At 42.7% G+C, this 19,466-nt stretch overlaps 1 protein-coding gene across 3 annotated transcripts in view; it reads right to left on the reverse strand.

The window, feature by feature from the left end:
- Nucleotides 1-19,466, reverse strand: part of ANKRD12 (ankyrin repeat domain 12) — a 67,590-nt gene that overhangs the window by 45,582 nt on the left and 2,542 nt on the right. The window contains exon 1 of one of the 3 annotated variants that reach the window (XM_040550004.1): nt 19,258-19,449. The exons of 1 other annotated variant lie outside the window; for it this stretch is intronic. The gene's annotated coding sequence lies outside the window, so the exon portion shown is untranslated. Of the gene's footprint in view, nt 1-11,323; nt 11,548-19,257; nt 19,450-19,466 lie in introns of those variants that run through there. One more of the 3 variants, XM_040550005.1, reaches the window with a different exon arrangement.

Consider the following 19,466-nt stretch of genomic DNA (forward strand, 5'->3'; position numbering starts at 1 on the left):
AGCGGACTGGTGTTTTCTCTTTAGTGCATGCTAGTCCTGACATCCAAAACTTTCAGATTCAAACAAATTTCTCTCTCCAGAAGACCTAAACCTATGTGAAATTCTCTTACAAAATACTTGGTTGAGATGAATACTGTTGTACACTACAAAGTAACATCTTACTTCCTTATTCTTCCGTAAGAGGAAGAGAAGAACGAGAGAGGAAGGAAAGTTCAAAATGCCCAGTCCCAAAGTCAGAAAATTAGGAAATGCCAAACTAAAGTCTGCTCCTTCCCTCCCCCCTCCCCTACACTGAAGTATTTTTCTTTTAACATTAACCACAAGCTTATGAAAAACAGGAAGAGCTTCATTAGAAACTCTCACATACAATAACCTGAATCTTGTTTTGGCTATTAAATCAATATAAAAAATACAATACTGTGAAATTCCTAATAATCTACTTTTGCCCAAGACACAAGAAACAGTAATGAATTCCCTCACTTCGAGTAGGGTCAATAAGATTTATCAGTGTCACCACTGATATGGAAAATAATCATTCATTTTTAACTGACACTGAAGCATGTTTATTTGCCTTTTTGTTTTCTTTTTTTTTGTTTTCTTTTTTGTTGTTGTTGTTGTTGCAGGAAGAAAAAAAGGTTATCAAGGCAATGGAGAGTGCTTTAGAACTAGTTTCCTGTATTTTACAAAAAAAAGCATTTCTTAATGCTAAAATAAGCAATGAATTAGTATCTTCACAGACAGCTAATGCCATGCCGATTACATCATACACACAGTACTACCGTAACAGCAAACATTTCTGTTTTGGTGGGTTTAAAAAAAAAAAACAACCCCCCAAAAAAAACAACAAAACCACACACTGCAAATACACTTTTGCTCAGTTAGCCTCTCTGATCCTAAGTTTCAGTTGCAACAATTCCCAAGTTGAATTGTGCCCCAGTAAGTGCTTTTGTGAATATTAAAAAAAATAATAATTTCAGCAACAATGAAGCTCATAAACAGAAATTGTTATTCATCACTTTACTTTGAAAATGTAACAAATTGGCCTGTATGTTCTTCCTGTTAACATCTGGATATATCATCATGATCACAACTACTTTAAAACCAATCAACAACATGTAAGAACTGTATTTTAATCAAAAACTGTCATTATTTCAATCAAAGGATTTCTCGTGGCATATTCAGTCATTTTCTTTCCCTCCTTTCTCAATGCTGCTTGACTCCCTAAAACCACCTCTGCTGCTGCTTTGCTTCTCTTCCAGTGCTGCCCTCTCCCCACCTGGCTCTGGCAGCATGGAGCCCACCTCCATCAGCTCCGGGAAGTCGAGCAGTGGGGCCTTGGCTCCTGCCTCACCGGATTCACCCGCGTTTCGTGAACACCAGCTTCTCCTTCACGAGCACCACGGCCTCCAACAGGGCCTTTCAGGTCTTGCTACATGGTTAGCTTTTTAAAAAACAGAGCAAAAGGTAAGCTGTATGTATCATACATACATATGAGGAAAAAAAAGAGGTGATCTGAGACAGCCAGCATGGCTTCACCAAGGGCAAATTGTGCCTGACCAACCTGGTGGCTTTCTACAATGGAGTGACTGCATCGGTTTAAAAAGGAAGACTAATCGATGTCATCTACCTGGACTTCTGTAAGGCCTTTGACATGGCTGCACATGACATCCTGCTCTCCAAACTGGAGAGATGCAGATTTGAAGGGTGGACTATTCACCAGATAAGGAATTGGCTGGAAGGTCATACCCAGAGTGTGGTGATCAATGGCTCTATGTCCAAGTGGAGGCCAACAACAAGTGGTGTCCCTCAGGGGTCTGTCCTCAGACTGGTACTGTTTAATATGTTCATCAATGACACAAACAGTGGAATCGAGTGCACTCTCAGCAAGTTTACAGACAACACCAAGCTGAATGGTGCAGTCAATACAGCAGAAGGAAGGGATGCCATCCAAAGGGACCTGGACAGGCTTGAGAAGTGGGCCCACATAAACGTAGCAAGGTTCAACAAGTCCAAGAGCAAGGTGCTGCACCTGGGCTGGGGCAATCCCAGAGATGAGCACAGACTGGGAGAAGAACTCACTGACAGCAGCCCTGCAGAGAAGGACTTGGGGGTTCTGGTGGACAAAAAGCTCAATACGAGCCAGCAGTGTGTGCTTGCAGCCCAGAAGGCCAACTGCATCCTGGGCTGCATCACCAGAGGAGTGGCCAGCAGGGTGAGAGAGGTGACTGTCCCCCTCTGCTCTGCCCTTGTGAGGCCCCACTTGGAGTGCTGCATCCAGGTCTGCGGCCCCCAGCACAAGAAGGATGTGGGGCTGTTAGAGAGGGTCCAGGACGGCCACAAAGATGATCAAGGGGCTGGAGCACCTCTGCTGTGAAGAAAGGCTGAGAGAGCTGGGGGTGTTCAGCCTGGAGAAGAGAAGGCTCCATGGTGACCTGATTGCAGCCTATCAGTACTTAAAGGGGTCTCATAAAAAGGACTCTTTACTCAGGTAGATAATGATAGGACAAGGGGGAATGGTTTTAAACTAAAAGAGGGGAGATTTAGATTAGAGGTTTGAAGGAAATTCTTCACTGAGAGGGTGGTGAGGCACTGGAACAGGTTGCCCAGAGAGATTATGGATGCCCCATCCCTGGAGGTGTTCAAGACCATGTTACATGAGGCCCTGAGCAACCTGATCTAGTGGGTGGCATCCCTGCCCATATCAGAGGGGTTGGAACTAGGTGATCTTTAATGTCCCTTCCAACGCAGGCCATTCTATGATTCTATGATCATATGAGGGCAAGAGGATGATGGAAATGCTTTCACAGTACATGTAAACTCAACTTATTTTTTAAATAAACGTATCACAAATAATGTAGTTGCAAATGCAACTTTAAAGTTGTGTAATCACACAAATGTAAGTAAATGAAGAAAGCAAGCAAAGGTGTTTCCATTTAGTTCACCACATGATCAAAATCCGAAGTGAATTCATTCAGTTCTTGACCCCAAGCTAATCGTGATTTGAAGACAGAAGGGCTGTAGGAGATCAAAGAGCTAATATCACATACTAGATTATTAAAGCAGGCTATTGAACCATTCATTCCAACTATTACACAGACATTTCCATCAAATGTTTTATATACCAGGTTGCTATTTTACAATCCAAGGGCGAAATACTTTTCAAACACATACCCCAAATATTCCAGAAAAAAAAAAGTACATTTTGTGAAAGTATGGAGTTTCTTCTTTCATGACATAGCATTATAGTCCAGAAATGCAAGCAAACTACTCAACCTATGATCATGTAGTGGATACTACTGTAAAATCCTAAGATGACAAAGCGATTATTTACATTTGCCTGCAAGCTTAGTGCCATTTTAACTCATGTTCTGAACACAGGCATGAGACGTTTGCATTCCATTCCCAGTTGAAATGTAGAACATTAGCAGGTTCTTCTAGGGAAACCTTGATCTGTCTGCTTGGAGTTTCCTTCAGGGGTATTTCTTAATGCAGTTACTGGTTTATCAGGAAGTGTTGATGGCCTGTTTCAAATCAGCAGAACCCTAAATTAAAAGTTATACTCTTTATATTTGAATTATTCTTTGTCACAACACTGTCAAAACAGGCAGTTTCATCACTTCATCTGACAGACAGGCACAACTGTGCTTTTCCTCTAACAAATGGATCTATTTCATGCTTTTAGTAAAACACAAAAACTGCTTCCTGCTAAAGAAACTTCCCCACATATAACAAAAGTGAATACTCTGACTTCTTGCTCTTTATATTTTGATGTTCTTTCTTGTACATTTGCTATCAGTCAATAACCTATTATTTGAAATACTATGTTAAACTTTTCTCTCAGTCGTTTTTCACTTAAAGCAAGTTAAAAAACACGATTTTGTCATTAAAAGTAACAAAGAAGCATTTTGACAGATCTACAAAGAGTGATATAAAAAAAGATAGGACAATATAATCTAAATAAACCAATAAAAAAAATCAAGTAGCTAGCTACTGAAAAGGACGGTTACATTAAATCCCTAATACAAATCCAATATTGTAGGTATCTGCTCACATCTAGCTGTAATGAAAGGACACGCCTTCACACACACAAAAAAAACAACCAAGAATTTACACAGTACTCCAACAGAGCCGCTGCCACTGTTAGTCACTCCCTTTGTACAAATTCTTGCTTTCAGCCCAGTTTCCTGAGAAACTGAGGCCCATGTGATTAAGTCGATGCATATGGATGATTCACTGATGGCTTTCAAACCTGTTGATGGTTTTGCTGAAAACTTCTCTTTGCTGTCAGATTTAAAAGATATTAAGCACTTGCAAGCTTCATGGAACAAGGTGGCTGGCAGAGAATAATTATAATTATCTGTCACTTTTCCCTGAGGGAAAGTTTCAGTATGAGCTTCATACCATACTGCATATAAGAAAAATCCACACAAAATGGCCTTTATAGACCACTTTTCTTTCTTTCCCCCATTTGCGTGGGAAAGTTTCAGTTGACACTTGCATGCTCCCACCCAACCAACCATACGGCAAACCTGCGATAACTAAGCGATGCTTAATTTCTTATAGGATGTCTTTGCCCTAACACATACAGCAAGAAGTTAAAGGATGCTTATGGAAGGTTTTCTTTGGTAGCCCTGATGTAGAGCTGATCTTGAAGGTTATCTGACTGCCATTGTAGCAAAGCAGTGGAGCACAAGATTGAACTTCTGTAAGATTAAGAGCAGATGGGTTAATTTCCAGGATACTGAATTTATCCTTGAGCTCTAGAATGCATTTGCAATTAAAAACGCGGGGGAGCTAGCATAAAGCAACCCTTTTAATTACCTTCATTCTTCAGTATTTCCCTTATTTTTTTATCTGCAGAAGAAAAAACCCTCTCTTCCAACAGGGATTTACTCCAGACTGGGAAACAGTGAATCAACTGCACAACATTTCTGCTATAAATTACTTGACAGGAGTACTTCAGAATGTTTTGCTAAAATTAAACTTATGTAAGTGACAGCTAAGGCTGCATCTACATTAGCAAGAAGTGCAGCATATCGAGAGCAGATCTGTGGAGTACAACAGCTGGTAACAAAAATTCAGAATTTCCACTAGTCACATTTAGCAGTTTTGCTCCAAACTAGTTTTAGTGCAGCCCCATGTACTAAAGGCACTTCAAAGGCTGGAGCACATCCAGCACGTTCCTGAACACATCTCAGTTTAGCTTTAGCCAAGAGGAATCAAGCCTCCAGGTACTCCATAGAGCAAACTGAACTGCGGCAAGGAGAGATGTTGGGGCCAGTCACTCTACAGGTGTATTCCTGATTCAAACCAAGACACTGATGTACATATCCTCTTTGATATCTCCTTCCTCCCACACCCCAAACTTTTCTTTCAAATCTATTTAGAAATGACTGGTCTGACCTAGATCTCAACGATATTGAACATCTGTTATGGAAAGGAAGAAAGAAAGCTGGTGGATGAGTAGAAGAGAGAGAAGCCTGAGAGCAACTGAACTGAGGACAAGGGAGACAAAAGCCAGCAGTCCACATTCTGCTCAGAGCAAGCCAGCCCATACGTGCACATCAGCTAACTAACGAGCACATCAGCAGCTCCAGCCTTGCCATGCCCAGTGTTATCTGTGTTCTGCTGGGAATACCAGAGGCAGCTGAGGTTAATGCAGTGTGCAAAAAGGAATGGATATAGTACAAAGGATCGAAATCCACAGAAAACTGGGTATTTTAAAAAGAAGATAGTGTAAAAAGCGGAGTTTTAAGAAAATGAACATGTTTTGCTAATCTCCATTTAACTAAGTAGAATATTCTGTAGCGTTTTTTCATTCCCCCCATACCCTTCTTATCAAGAAAATGCAGATGGCTTAAGGATTTTATTTTACAGTAAAAGCATCATTACGCAAACAACTTTGAGAAGTTTAAGAAGTGATCTGTTTCCAAAAGAAAGGTTAAAAAAGCTAGCAGTGCCAATGATACATGAAACATCATGATGGGTTGTGTAGCAGCACTGACTTTTTTTTCCTTCTTCGTACACGAGTCATTACCTCTATACAGCCAGTTACTCAAACACAAGCTTCAGCTATACAATGACCCAGCTCCCAGTCAGACTGCAATGCACATTATCTGAGATCAGTAACTGCTTTTTCATCTACAGCATCCAGTAAGAAAATGGATGGCTTGAGGTGGAACAAGAGAATTATGTGGGATATCTTGGTACAGGGTTGGAGACATACCAGAAGCACAAGACCAGGAGGTTGGGACTGGGGGGAAAGGGACCATTCAGGTCTGGACATGCAAGATTCAACACAGACTAAGAGGTAGGAAAGTCCAGCAGTACAGAGCTAGGCTCTTCTGGCTCAGAAGGTTAAGCACCACATCTGTGAAAAGAACCACTGTATTTTGATCTGATATGTCCCACACAGTATGCCTGTGGATAGGAGTAAAGCTTCAGATGAGCTAAAAGAGAGAATGTAACTGTGATGAGGAAACAGCAGAGACACAAACTTGAGAGGACAAACAGGGAGAGGAGAGTACAGAAGACCCTGTGATCAACCCAAGTCTTCTTTCCCTCCTCACAATGTGGAGTACAAGCCTGAAATACCTAAACATTGGCATCCTTGTGGCTGTGTAAAAAATAAATAAATAAATAAATAAAAATACCACAAGCACTGTTAAAACTAAAAGCAGTTGCAAAGGATGACAAACTTACTACTGTTGTCAGTTTTCCACTAACTGCTTGGATACACGCACTTGGAGAAACAAAGGCTTAGACACTGCTCATGTCTCAGGAGAACATCAAGATGAAAGCAGAGGACAGGATGTTGCCCAGGGCACACAGCATATTTTCCAATACCAGAAGAACTGGACCAGGTATCCATTGCACTTCTGAGCTTATGGAGGGAACTCACGTATGGTTCAGTGTTTCAAACCCAGCAGGCTCCATCGGGGTAATTGGAAGTGGACTTCACATCAGAACCAATACACACAGCTAGCACGAGGCAGATGCTGTAAGAAACACTATGTGGGCAGCACTGTCGAGAGGCAGTAACAGCATTGGGAACAGAGCCAGGAAGAAGGCCGAGGAGAAAAGATACGGAAAAAGATAGAAGCCAGGCCTGCTTTAAGAAAACGCCAGAAGGGGCACCATAGACAGAGCTCTGCTGGTTCCACACAACTTGTCCGTTTCTGTCTCTTCCTATCCCACTCCCCATCCCATTTTCTTCAGTGGGAGGTACACCTCCCACTCATATCTCACACTTCTTATCTCTTTGCCACAGTAGAGAAAGTTCAGATCCCAAAATAAGGTGTATGGAAGAACATCTTCCAGATAAGAGTTATAATTCCACTTAAAGGCATACTGTGACATTCTCACAACTTGCATATTTATTCTCTGATCACCTGAAAATTAGCAAGTTTTGCAGAAGGAGGGTGCAAATCAATATCAACCTGTCAAGAAACAGACAGGTGCCCTGAATTATGCTCTGTAATACGGCTCACTACAGCAAAATGAAAGATTCCTCCAAAAGATGGTCAAAGCCTTTTTCTCCTTCAACAAAATAAGATGCAAGCCTGCCATAAAAAACGTCCCTTTGAAGAGGAAGCCTACTCAAAAGTCTCATTAGGCTATTAGACAAAATTGTACTCTGTAATTTCTAAGCGAATGGTGACTGTATCCACAGAAATATTAGTCTTTGCACCAAGGTTTTCATTGCAGAGGACTACATAAATACAGCTATCCTATAATCATTGCACCAGTTTATTTGATATTTGCAACAGAAACAATGGAAGGGCTACTAAAGGCCTCATTTGGCCAAAAGTAGCTCTAGGTCTTTGGTGCAAAGTTCTGTGCAAATGTTACTGCTGAACAGTGTTACTCAACATCTAGCCTCCCAAATTGCTTAAGTCAAAGCTGGCTTGGTACAAGATCTCTATAGTAACAGATTTTTTTTTTCCAAAAACTGTTAATACATTAAATATACCCAGCCAGAATGGCCTAATCATACACTCAAGTACATCTGTACTGGCAAGCCCACCTCCTGCTACGGGCCAGAAGCACGCTGTCCTTTACAAGCTTACAGGAAAACACATTTTGGGTAACAGAAGGTGAAGTAAGAAGCTGTTTGCATCTCACACTATTTAAGACCACATTTTACCATCATCGCTTCCTGTACGTAGTGTGCACTAAAATACCAAACACAATGAGCAAAACCATTTACCAGGCACTTTTTGCCCTTTGCTCCACGGCACCTCACCATACTCGCAGTTCTGTTCTCTGGCAGTAACCAGCAAACAAGCCCTACTGCCTTCAGGTAGCACACAGGTTTAGCATGTTGCAAAGAACGGTGCCTGAACGATACCCATGGTGGCTTTTAAAGATTAAAGACGACAAGAATATTTTCATTTTGAAAATATTCACAAGCTCTTTCACACATGACCACGACAGTTCAGCCCATGCAGATTCCAGTGTCAGAGCGATGGCGAGAGCGCCGCGATCTAGCACATACTCTCAAACTAACGGTGCCTAAGGCAACAGTCTGTTGTGGAATTAAGTGCAAACGCAGTACCCAGCATGGACGTGAGTCACAAATTTGGCAGATTTTGTGGCATTTGATGATAAAATATGACAAAACACTGTTGGTCCCGAAACGGGGAATTCTTCGTTAGTAGAATTTTCCTTTAAGCCTTGCACAGCGCTTGAGGTGACTGTGGCTACAACACGCAACGCTGAGATCAGTTTTACTGCTTTGCTACAGCTATTGTGCAACCTCATAAAAACTGCCTTACCCCCTTCCCTCCGCAGCAATTCTCCCTCCAAGGTTTTAGATGATACATTAAAATCAAAGAAAAATAATAATAAAAAAAAAACAGCACAGAAACAAGCATGCCTTTTCGAAATGCCATGAGAAGACTCGGATGTGTGTACTTTGGAGACTCTCGAGGTCCTAGCTAATACATGGAATGGACTACAGGAGTGTATTTCTACATTTTATTTTGAAATGCAGAAATACTTGAGATCCAGATATATTATAGAAAGGTTTGTACAAGAAATCCTTTTGTTTTTGAAAAAAATATTTGAACCTCATTTTACAGAGGTGTCCTTGCACAGTGAAATAGGAATGTGCAGCGACTACTCAACCTCCAGAACAGCTTTTAATATACTCCAAAGTACCTACTCACAGCATGCCAGACTGCACTACACAGGGATGGGATGAAGTCCCTAAAAAACAGCTGACACTCAGGCAGCAAGAAAGATTTTCCAGTACTTCAGCTGGACTTCACCACTACTTCCTACCAAAATAAAGAATGTACCTAATAGTCTAGGAATTTCTACTAGGAAGAGCAAAAAATGAGAGGATATACAACTCTTTCCTATTCAGAAAGGAAAACTAGGATCTTTGCAAGGATCTTGTTGTACTTGCCTGTATTCCTACCCAAGATGCCTCATTTTAAGAGCCTGAGCTTACCTGTGCTTGGTTTCACGTTTCAGACATTTCACAATACTCTCCAATTTATTTTTAGTGGTCACAGTAGTACCTAGTCTTGTCAGCTTCTTTCTAACAAATACACTTTATTAAAGAGTGCAACTGTGTCCTTGCTTTCTGATTGAATTTTAGTGAGTAAGGAACCTATTTAAACTAAACACATGCTTACCAAAGAATACAAAAAATTCCAGAATTATAAAACAGTTACGGTTGGAAGGCATATCCAAAGGTCACACAAGCCCCTTCATTGCCTGGTCATTCAGACATTTTCAACTCCCCTCCTACCTTACACAGAGCAGGTTGAGTTTATTACCTGAACAGGAAAAAATTGGTAACGGAAACCTTGGCAAATACAAGCCTTCCTGTTATCGACCAACTGTACGTACCTATAATTCATGCAACAGGGTTATAAGCAGCACGTTGTGGCAAAAAAAAAAAAAAAGAAAACTTTGCCCCCAAATTTAATTTACAAAATCTTATTCACTGATTTGAAATACCACACAGCACCATGCTTATGAGATCTGTTGCATGGATTGACTTGAATTTTAAAGGTACTGTGGATAGATCACCCTCCGTATGCTCACATACAGCCAGTAATGGCTGTACGGGAGCAAGAGACTGCTCCTCTGTCATATCACATCTCATCGTTAGAAATACGCCTATGACTCCTTTGGTTTGGACAGCTGTAATGTTTTCTTATGACTACACTTATAATAAACACTGACAGAAAAAGAACTGAAACTCATAGCACAGTAGTGCTGGACATGTCTCGCCTCACACCAACTAAAACTCCACAACCTCACTGTCAGAATGAAACCAACACACTGGCACTGATTTGCTTCTGAAAGTAAAAACAACACAAAAAAAAGCAAAACAGTTTTACAACTCTGATTTTATTTATACTTCTTCGGACTTGAGCAATATTTTCACTTGCTAATCACTCCCTTTAAACTTAGCCACTACTTTAGCCCCGAGTGCCTCTGCTGAAGTGTTTCAAGTTACACTCGATACAAAGAGTGGACTTCAACCCCCTGCAATCGCTCTTACTCCTGGTAACCACAGGCAAACTGCCGTAGCACTTGAAGAAACTCGCTTCTTTTGCTGTACGAAAGTTTTTGACAACCTGATGAAGTTCTGAAGAACCACTGACCAGAAACACATAGAAAGGGGCTCCATTCGCTTCCACAGAAAGACAAACCATTTGTCACTCATACGATGAGCATTCCCTATTTCAGCTTGCCTTCCCTTCCCCCTTCTTAGGGAGAAGGAGCCAACTTTTTTTTTTTTTTTTAAACAAACATACAAAACCTTTAACAAAAGGGCAACTTATCTTGGACAACACCACAGAACCTACTAGCCATAAATTAAAGCTTGAACTAAGAAAGTTTAGGCTTCCCTGCCTTCATAGACATTATTTTTGTAATATTGATGGAAGATGAGAATGCTTTGCTTCCTTCATTTTGCAGATGGCGACTTAAGTTCAGAGAAAAATTAAAAGTCAGGAGTTTTACTAATCTGTCGTACCAACAATACATCAAGGACTTAATTTTTCAGAGTATTTCATGTTACTTAGCACTTTGTACTTGGTTAGACCATAGCTACAGCAGTGACTAGTTTCAGCTTCTGTCAGCAGCTCCTCTACCCCACCACTGCTAGAAGAAAAAGGTAAAACAGTCTCAAAGCAAATAGCCACAAGTGAGGAAAACACCCATCAAATACTCCTAAAAAGCCTGTATCTTAAAGTATTTCCACAACAGATGAAAAAACGTTAGCTTTCAGAAGCAATACACAAATTTCTTCAACATGGGATCATCTCCTAGCAACCTCTTCCGAAAGTAGAGAACTTACTCCAGCCTCTGCAACAGGACTCCTCTCGGAGCAGTATCCTTGACCCCACAACTGTCATTTACCCCAGGGAGCTCATGATCCTTCTCATTATTCAGTGTGGAGTCTCCACCAAATAAGAGTCTGATCTTGATCCCATTCTTCCACCAGCAGAAGGGCAATCAATGCTACCCCAGTATATGGCAGACAGCATTTCTGACACAGCATAACATGAAGTGACACTGAAGTACACAAAAAGAGGATATGCAAATATGGACGAGAAGCACTCGTTTCACTTTTGTAAAAACACTCCCATTTCCTTCCTTTACTCTCTTCAAAAATTCTAAGCCTCAAGAAGGTTCCGAGATCCTCCCGCTGCAAATGTCATCCTGCACATCATTTTAGTTATGAAAAAACTAAAAGCTATTTGTTGATATCAGATGTCCAAACTCACATGGAATTAATTACGGTTTAGACCTTGCCAAAGCAATGAAAACCAGAAAAACTAACATTTTGACAAAATGTCCTTGTAGGTGCTATGCCAAACAATCTAGTCTCGCTCAGCATACAAGAGCCAAAAATTATAAACAGACCGCGACAGAGGAAAAGAGATCTATAAATGACATTTATTTTTTGCATAGATCAGTGAATATGGAAGAAAAAGAAAATTAATATGTTAAGCTCTGGTTGGTTCACCTCTGCTTTAAAATCTCACAATAGAATACAAAATACTGAAGCCCAAGTATCCCAAAAGGCGTCCTTTTTAAAGGACTGGACACTCAACAACTCTTCTTCATTATCTACTGAAAGAAACATACAGCATCAAGGAACTGTCTGTACAATAGGTACTCTGATTTATACCTACAGTTCTACAGATATTTACATTCAGAAGGCAAGTCCTACCAAGTCAACATTAGGTTACAGCGCTATCCATTACTTCAGAGAACACTTTGAAGGGATATATGTTGCTTAATAGTGAAGCACATGGACTGGATATATATACACACATATATACACACACACACACACACACTACAAATCAACCTGCAAAAGTGCAATCTTAAGAAATACGATTTTCACAACAGAAGTGGAAAAAGACTAGTTTCAAAACAGTATACCAGACTGTTCAAGAATGGCAGAATCAATACCAACAAGCCAGTACTATCTTGCTACTTAAAATAAATAAACAGGTTCTATCAACACCGTCTCTTTATTCTCTCAATTTACTTTTAATATCCAAGAAAAATGCTGTATTCAAAGCATTTAAATTAATATTTTCTGACAAAAATGATTTTAAATGAGGCAGGTTAAAATGCTAAGGCTGAAACCGTGGAACCTGCGTAACACAGATCAGACGGCATTTACATCACAGAATAGCTCGGAGTGATTCAGAAGCAGAATATCCTGCCCGATCCTGGAGGATCTCTGTTGAAGCTTCCTTTTATGCATATTGGTAGGCACACATCCTCCCCCTAACTGGGAGGGTCAAGATGTAAGAAGAAGCACTTAAAAGAACAGGGCTAGCCCCTGGCATTAATGACAGAACGGAAACAAACCCAGAAAAGCATCCCCTCTCCCTAAAACAGCAATAAGCCTGCCCTCCAGAAGCCACCGCTACCGACTCCCCTTTCGGCTGGGCTGGAGGGGCTCCCACAGAGCAGCGACAAGGGACACCACTCCTGCTGCACCACAGACACCATCGCTATGGCATTCCCCGCATTCCTCCGCATGGGCCAGTAAGGAACGGCAGCCGGCTGCCAGAGCTCACGAGGAACCTGAAGGATGTTTGTCAGTGTGGCCTTGTTCTCCAACGCACTTCCCTGCTCCCAGACTAACCCTTTTCACGGAAGAAATGAGGATTACTGTTTCTACGTACGGCTGGCTGCTCTGCAAGGAAGCGCCGGCAAGAAACAAAGCAGGTAACGACGAGAGTACAAACACAACGGGTTGAAGAAATACTTGTTTTGCTTGAAAGGAATTCTGCCGGACCAGAAATACCCTAAACTCCTTTTCAGACGTTATCAACAGTCAGATGATTATATCTGAAGAAATACTCTTATCAGTATGTATGCTCTAGTTACTTTTCCTATTTCTTCCTCCGCAGTAGAAAATAAGGTCGTTTCACTTTCAGTTTCCCACTCACAGGCTTAAACCCGAGTTGTAGGCACTGGAAGGGACTTTCTTCAGTTTAGTTCCAATACAAACATAGAATAAATACATGTATCTGTCTTCCCTTAAAAAAATATAAAGTAGAGACTGCATCTTTAATAAGTGAGATGAATTGCAAATAAATCTTATTTATGCAAGCAGTCACTTAATTTTTTTAAAAAACGACTTCAACAATCTGTATAGCAGAACTGGGAATGCACCACAGCTTTACAAGACTACCACACACAGGTAGTGCAAGAAGAATGCATCCTCTGACTCTTAAAAATTAAGTCAGTCAGGAAAAATACATTACCTACAATAGCTGAAAAAAAATATATAATTCTATCCTACACTTGAAAGAAAAAATGCTTGACAGTTTTTGAATTTACCCAGCTTTCAGCAAGGAATCCCATCAGGCTAACAAGCCTTAGCAATATTTTTTTCATGTTATTAGGCTGAATTCCAGGTTCAGCTGGTCATGGCTCCAAGCAATCTGCTCCAGCCAGCCCGGCTCCGAGCAGGGGGATGGACTAGATGACCTCCAGAAGTGCCTTCCAACCGCAGCCAGGCTATGGCTCTGTTCCATGAATTAGAAATGCAGATGTTCTTTAACTCACAGGCAGCACGTCCACCGGCTCTTCCCTCCTCCTGCTGATACATTCAGCATACAAAAAGGTTTCAAGTCTTTCACATTCTCCAGCAACTTACGCCCGTGCAGTCAGGACAGCATTTATTCCAGGAAAGAACACAGGTGGCTAGAAAAACCTGCATAGCTTGTGAGTACTGATGTCAGAGTCAAGTTAAATCATTTCATTAAGACAGCTGTGCAGAATACACACTGGGAAGCATCCTATTCTTGCTGAGGCCCATACCTTGCTGTCAAAATAAACATCTGCATGGAAAAAAAAAGTCATCTCTTTACTCAGAATTAGACGTACATAAGCTTCTAGAGTGCCAGAAGGCACCTCTCTTTATTCTAGTTAATCTAGAATAAAGACATACATAAAATATATGTACTCTATAAAAGAGATTCTTGATCCTATAAAGAAGAAGCCTGTTCTGGGAAAGACGAGCGAGCCATGCTTGCCCAAGTACTCTGTCAGGAGCTGAAGGCACTTATTGCAAAATCCATGATTAGTCCTCCCTTTTAATCTGCAAGTCTGCAAAACTTGCATGTTCACAGGTGCTTCCTCTTGAGTCTTTTTTAGGATGAGCTACGGGTTCAAAGGAAGCACCTGCACAGATATTTAACATAATGATACTCCCTTTAAGCCAAATGGAGAAGTGGAGTTGTAAACTTCAGTTCTGATCTGCTGCTTATTCCCTAAAGATGCAACAAAATAAATCTTTTTTAGCTAAGAAACACTATTCCATTGGTACAGGGTCTACCAAGGAAGAACTTGAAAGCCTTTCTATCAGTACTTCACCAAGCTTAAGAAAAGCAAGCCTACCACCAGTTCAGTTTCTACAGGAACCTACATACCCTTTAGAAACCTAGTACAGATCTGCAAGCCAAGAGGTTTAAAATCCGCTCTACGCATTATCCCTAGAACCTCAGTAATTTCTATTTAAACCTTCATTAGCTTCTCTGACACCTGCCAAGCCAGGAACAGGAAGACCCATGACTAACCGGCATCAGTCCCAGAAGGAACACCACCTGAAAACACACAAAGGCCTTTCATGGGCTGAAAGCAGGTGACGTGCCCAAGCCTATTTATAGGCCTTCAACTTCAGCAGGATTCAGCATGGGTAAATGGTTTCCTTGAGTGCTACTGTTGGTTATAGAGACCTAGAACAGCAGATGCAGAAAGGAAAGCAAGCATCTGACTAGACTTACAGCTCCCCAGATGGATAACAGGAATTTTTGTCCTGGCTGCTTTGTGAAGATGCACCAAGTATCCAACGGCCTTCATTGCCATCTCATGGCCATCACCACGTATCACAAATGTAACAGAACAAAGTAACATACCAGTCCCTTTATGAAAGTGATTCTTCTTTGGGAGAAGAGAGAGTGGTGGAACAGATGGAGTGGAACAGGGAATAGCAAGAATTACATTTGCATACAAGTATAACTATTCAGAGCCGTAAAACTACAGTAAGTACTGCGATTAGCACTCATTAATGTTTTAATAACTCAACTTGTTCTTTACTTTCCAGCTCCTTCAATTTCCAGATATTTTCAAGATAAAGCTCTTTCTTTTTTAAATTTTTAAAATATGGTCGTCAAGACCACATTAGAAAAAGAACAGATTAGCGTTAGCTCTCTCACGAGAGAACAGCAAGGAACAAACTTTCCTTTTCCTTTTTGCCTGTAAACTAGCAGTAAGAACCCAGATTACCACATTGCCAAACAGCATAGAGCACCACAGAAAGTCGACTTCTCTGTTAGCACTCTTTGTTGCCTATGATCTTGAAGCAAACAAAAACAAGAGAAAGATGTTTCTGCAAACTGGGTAGGGAAGCTATCTGATCGGAGCTTGAATAGTCTGAGAACCTATTAACTAGGATACAAAGGGCTCTGAAAGAAGAGAAACTATAGGAAATATCTTAATGCAAGTAAGCACATTCCTGCTGCCGTCAGGTGATGGAACTTTCTAAGATTTCTCTCACAACACCTCTCCTGCAACTGCAAAACATGACTTGGTTTCTGTTGCACTTAATACCTTCTGAGGCTCAGAGGGGGGTGAAAGAGCTTTCTACCTCTTATTTTCCAGTCTCATGAACGCAAGACAGCACAAGAAGAAAGTGGTTCCAACATTCTCCATCTCCACCAAGCTACTTGCAAGTGGAAAGCACATGATGGGGTCGGGGAAGAAAATATCTTAAGTATTCCTCTTTGCCTGCAATTTCACTTTTTGCCTCTAATATAAATCATATCTGTGTCTCAAATACTGGCAACGGCATGAAACCGTGTGAAACCAGTCGCCTTGCAACCTTGTAGCTACCTAAAGCACACTGAGTAGCACCCATGAAACTGTGGAGGGTTTCTTCATTTGCTGCTTGCAAAAGATAAAAGCACTTGCAGCAGATAAAAGGACTTTAGCTTTGCCAGATCCTGGGAGATAACCCAAAATAAGCCAAGGCAAAGTCACACTAACTCTCAAGGGCTCTTTAAGCGCATGTTTAGGTTTTACAGAAGGTGGCAATAAAAGTCCTCAACTGTACAGATAAGCTACAAAGTCTGGCTCAGCAAGCTTACAGAGAAACTTTCCAAGACTTCTCTAGGTTCTGGAACAATAACGAACTGGTAAGGAAAAAAAGAGTACATTAGCAAGGCTCTGACTTCTGTTATTCTGTTAACAAAACTATTCAGCGTCATAACGCAAAATGCAAGATAGAGTTTGTGCTACTATTTATTTCATGCCATCTGTCACTGGAGCCTAATGATGCAGTTATAAAATATAGTCTGGAGACTAAATGACCAACCAACGTTTATGCTGCTCCATCTGCAATAGAACACGCAAAAGAAAAAAACACCAAACACAAAGAGGTGGGCCGGGCATGAATAAGATCAAAAAAAAAAAAGTCAAAACTAAGTTGCTCTGAATGTGCATGTTAACATTGCGGTGGCGGGTTAATCATTACACATTTTGTGATCAATAGCTCGTTCCAATTTTACAGAGGATCAACTACACCAGTCTTCCAGACAATTACACCAGACTGATTGTCCAAACATGGTGAGTTGGGTCAACAAACAGAATTTATTTTTATGTACCTGCATGCTCAATACGGAGGAAGAAGTTCTAGCTTGGCCATTCCTAGGTGCCAGTGCTTCAGCTATACCCCAGACTCTTCCACCTAGTTAGAGCTGCAACAGCTCCTGGGTTTTGTAGCAATTTAAACTGACTCCAGTGGCACAAATAAGCTGCTGCTCGATCCTGTAACAATAATCACTATTTGATTTCGGTTTATACTTTTGATCCGAACAGAAATGGTAACACAGTAGTACCCCTCCCAGCTAATGTCAAATAAACTTTGATGCTTCATACAAGCAATCACTCTGACTGCTTGCTCAAAGACCTTTTCCTCAAAGAAGTTACCTATTGTGCAAGCCTGCTAGAAGAAGCCATAAATGAACTTAGTTCATTGCGTTGAGCCTGCTCTCTTACACAAGGTCTGTCATAACTTTTGCTGTCTGTAGTATTCAGAGCTCACCAATAATTGTGAATAGCTCTCTCCGTGGGAGAAGAACACACAAGGAGATGGCAGCGGAAAGGCAGAAACCCTCACATCTTTCAGATTCAGCTGTCATCTTTGCGAAACAACCACAGGCCCTCTGACCTCCACTGTCTGCTCTCCAGCCGGGCCCAGTGATTATTTGAGAAAAGCCAGGAAATCGGAAAAGGGACTCGCACGCCAGACAGAACACACTGACACCACCACAAGAACGCTGCCATGGTCCTCTGGGAGCTGAGAAAAACATTTGCATCCCTTGACTTTTTGGCTTCCAAGACACATAACAGGGAAGTCAAAGTACGTGGGGGAAAAAAAAGGAAAAGGACAGCGAATGGGTTTACCACTACCTTTCCAATGTAGTATTCTGCTGTAGCTCAAACCCTGCAATTTTATCTGAACAGACAGCTCCTCAAGGTTGCACAGAGACCTCCTGAATTCACACGGGGTGACATACAGGTCCCCAGCTCATCGAGTCACAGGGCCAGCTGAGAATCTGAGCTTTTACCTAAAGAATGACGAAAAGCAAGTGACACCCAACATCTGCACAAGCCTGAAAGAAAATACCAGCAGGTGAAACACCCTGATGCCTCCCATCATTTTAAAGCTCTGTTACTCCGGGGACTCCTGCCCCCTGAACCAGGGCAGAGGATTACAGTGGGAGGGAGGAAAGCACGGGGTGCTTACCTCTTCCCAGCCGCACAGCACCTGGCAGCTCCCCACGTCCCTACCTCGGTGACAGGCGTGAGCAGGCTGCCGCCAAGGTGCATACCGAAAATCACTCACACGCCTGCCGCTTCGGCACTCGAGAAGCATCTCCCCCCCAAATCACACGTGTTGATAACAGGGAATTATTTTAATGGAAGTTAATGATTTCTTAGATGCGGTGATCTCAGCCTTTCCTACCGCTCCAGGATTAAACAGTTTTTTCCTGGAACGTAAGTACGTTTGGCCCGCTCCACATCTGCCTGATAGCTTTGTGTTCCGACAAGCACCACAACTCGCCCTTCACGAGAGCGCTGTTTTATCCCGTCAACTGTGTGGTTGTTCAGAGGCGCAAAACACGGCTTCCCTGCCTCACCCCGCAAAACAAAGGTGCGGGGAGCGCGGTGACAGCTTCCACATGCCAGCCGGCTGGCTGCACCGGGGAGGTGGGAAGGGAAAAGATGGGATAAAATGGGACGAGGTGGAACGAAATGGGATGAGGCGAAGTAAAATGGGGTGAAATAAAACGGGATAACGTGGAACGAGGCGAAATAAAACGGGGTAAAATGGAACGAGGCGAAATAAAACGGGATACCACGTTATAAAACGGGACGAAACCCTTACGTTTCGTGTCAGCCCCCCGTCCTCCAGCCCGCAGCCTCCCGGTAACTCCCCCCCGACCCCCCCAGCCCGGTGCCCGCCCCGCCGCCCTTCCTTTGTTGCCGAGCGCCACCTGCGCCGCCCGGCACCTGGCGGCCGCTCGGTGGGGAGGGAAGGGAAGGGGAAGGGGAAGGGGAAGGGAAGGGAAGGAACGGGGAGGCCAGGCCGGCGAGCAGCCGCCGAGCCCCCCGCCTCCTCCGGGAGCCGCCGTGCGGGCGGGCGGTGACAGCGGCGGCCATGGCTCCCCCCGCGGCCAGCGGGCGGCTCCTTACCTCCCCGCCGCCTCCCCGCCGTCCACCACCGCTCAGGGCGCGGCTCGCCGCCTCCCAGCCGTGCACCCCCCCCGTCCGTCCGTCCGTCCGTCCGCCCCTCGGTCGGTCCGTCCGTCGGTCGGTCGGTCGGCGGGCTTTGAACGCCGCCCCGCCGCCCTGCCTCCCCCCCCGGCCGCCGTTGCCGCCCCGCCCCGCGCCCCGCGCCGCTC

This window comes from Cygnus olor, chromosome 2 (genome assembly GCF_009769625.2).
Source record: "Cygnus olor isolate bCygOlo1 chromosome 2, bCygOlo1.pri.v2, whole genome shotgun sequence".
Lineage (NCBI taxonomy): Eukaryota > Metazoa > Chordata > Aves > Anseriformes > Anatidae > Cygnus > Cygnus olor.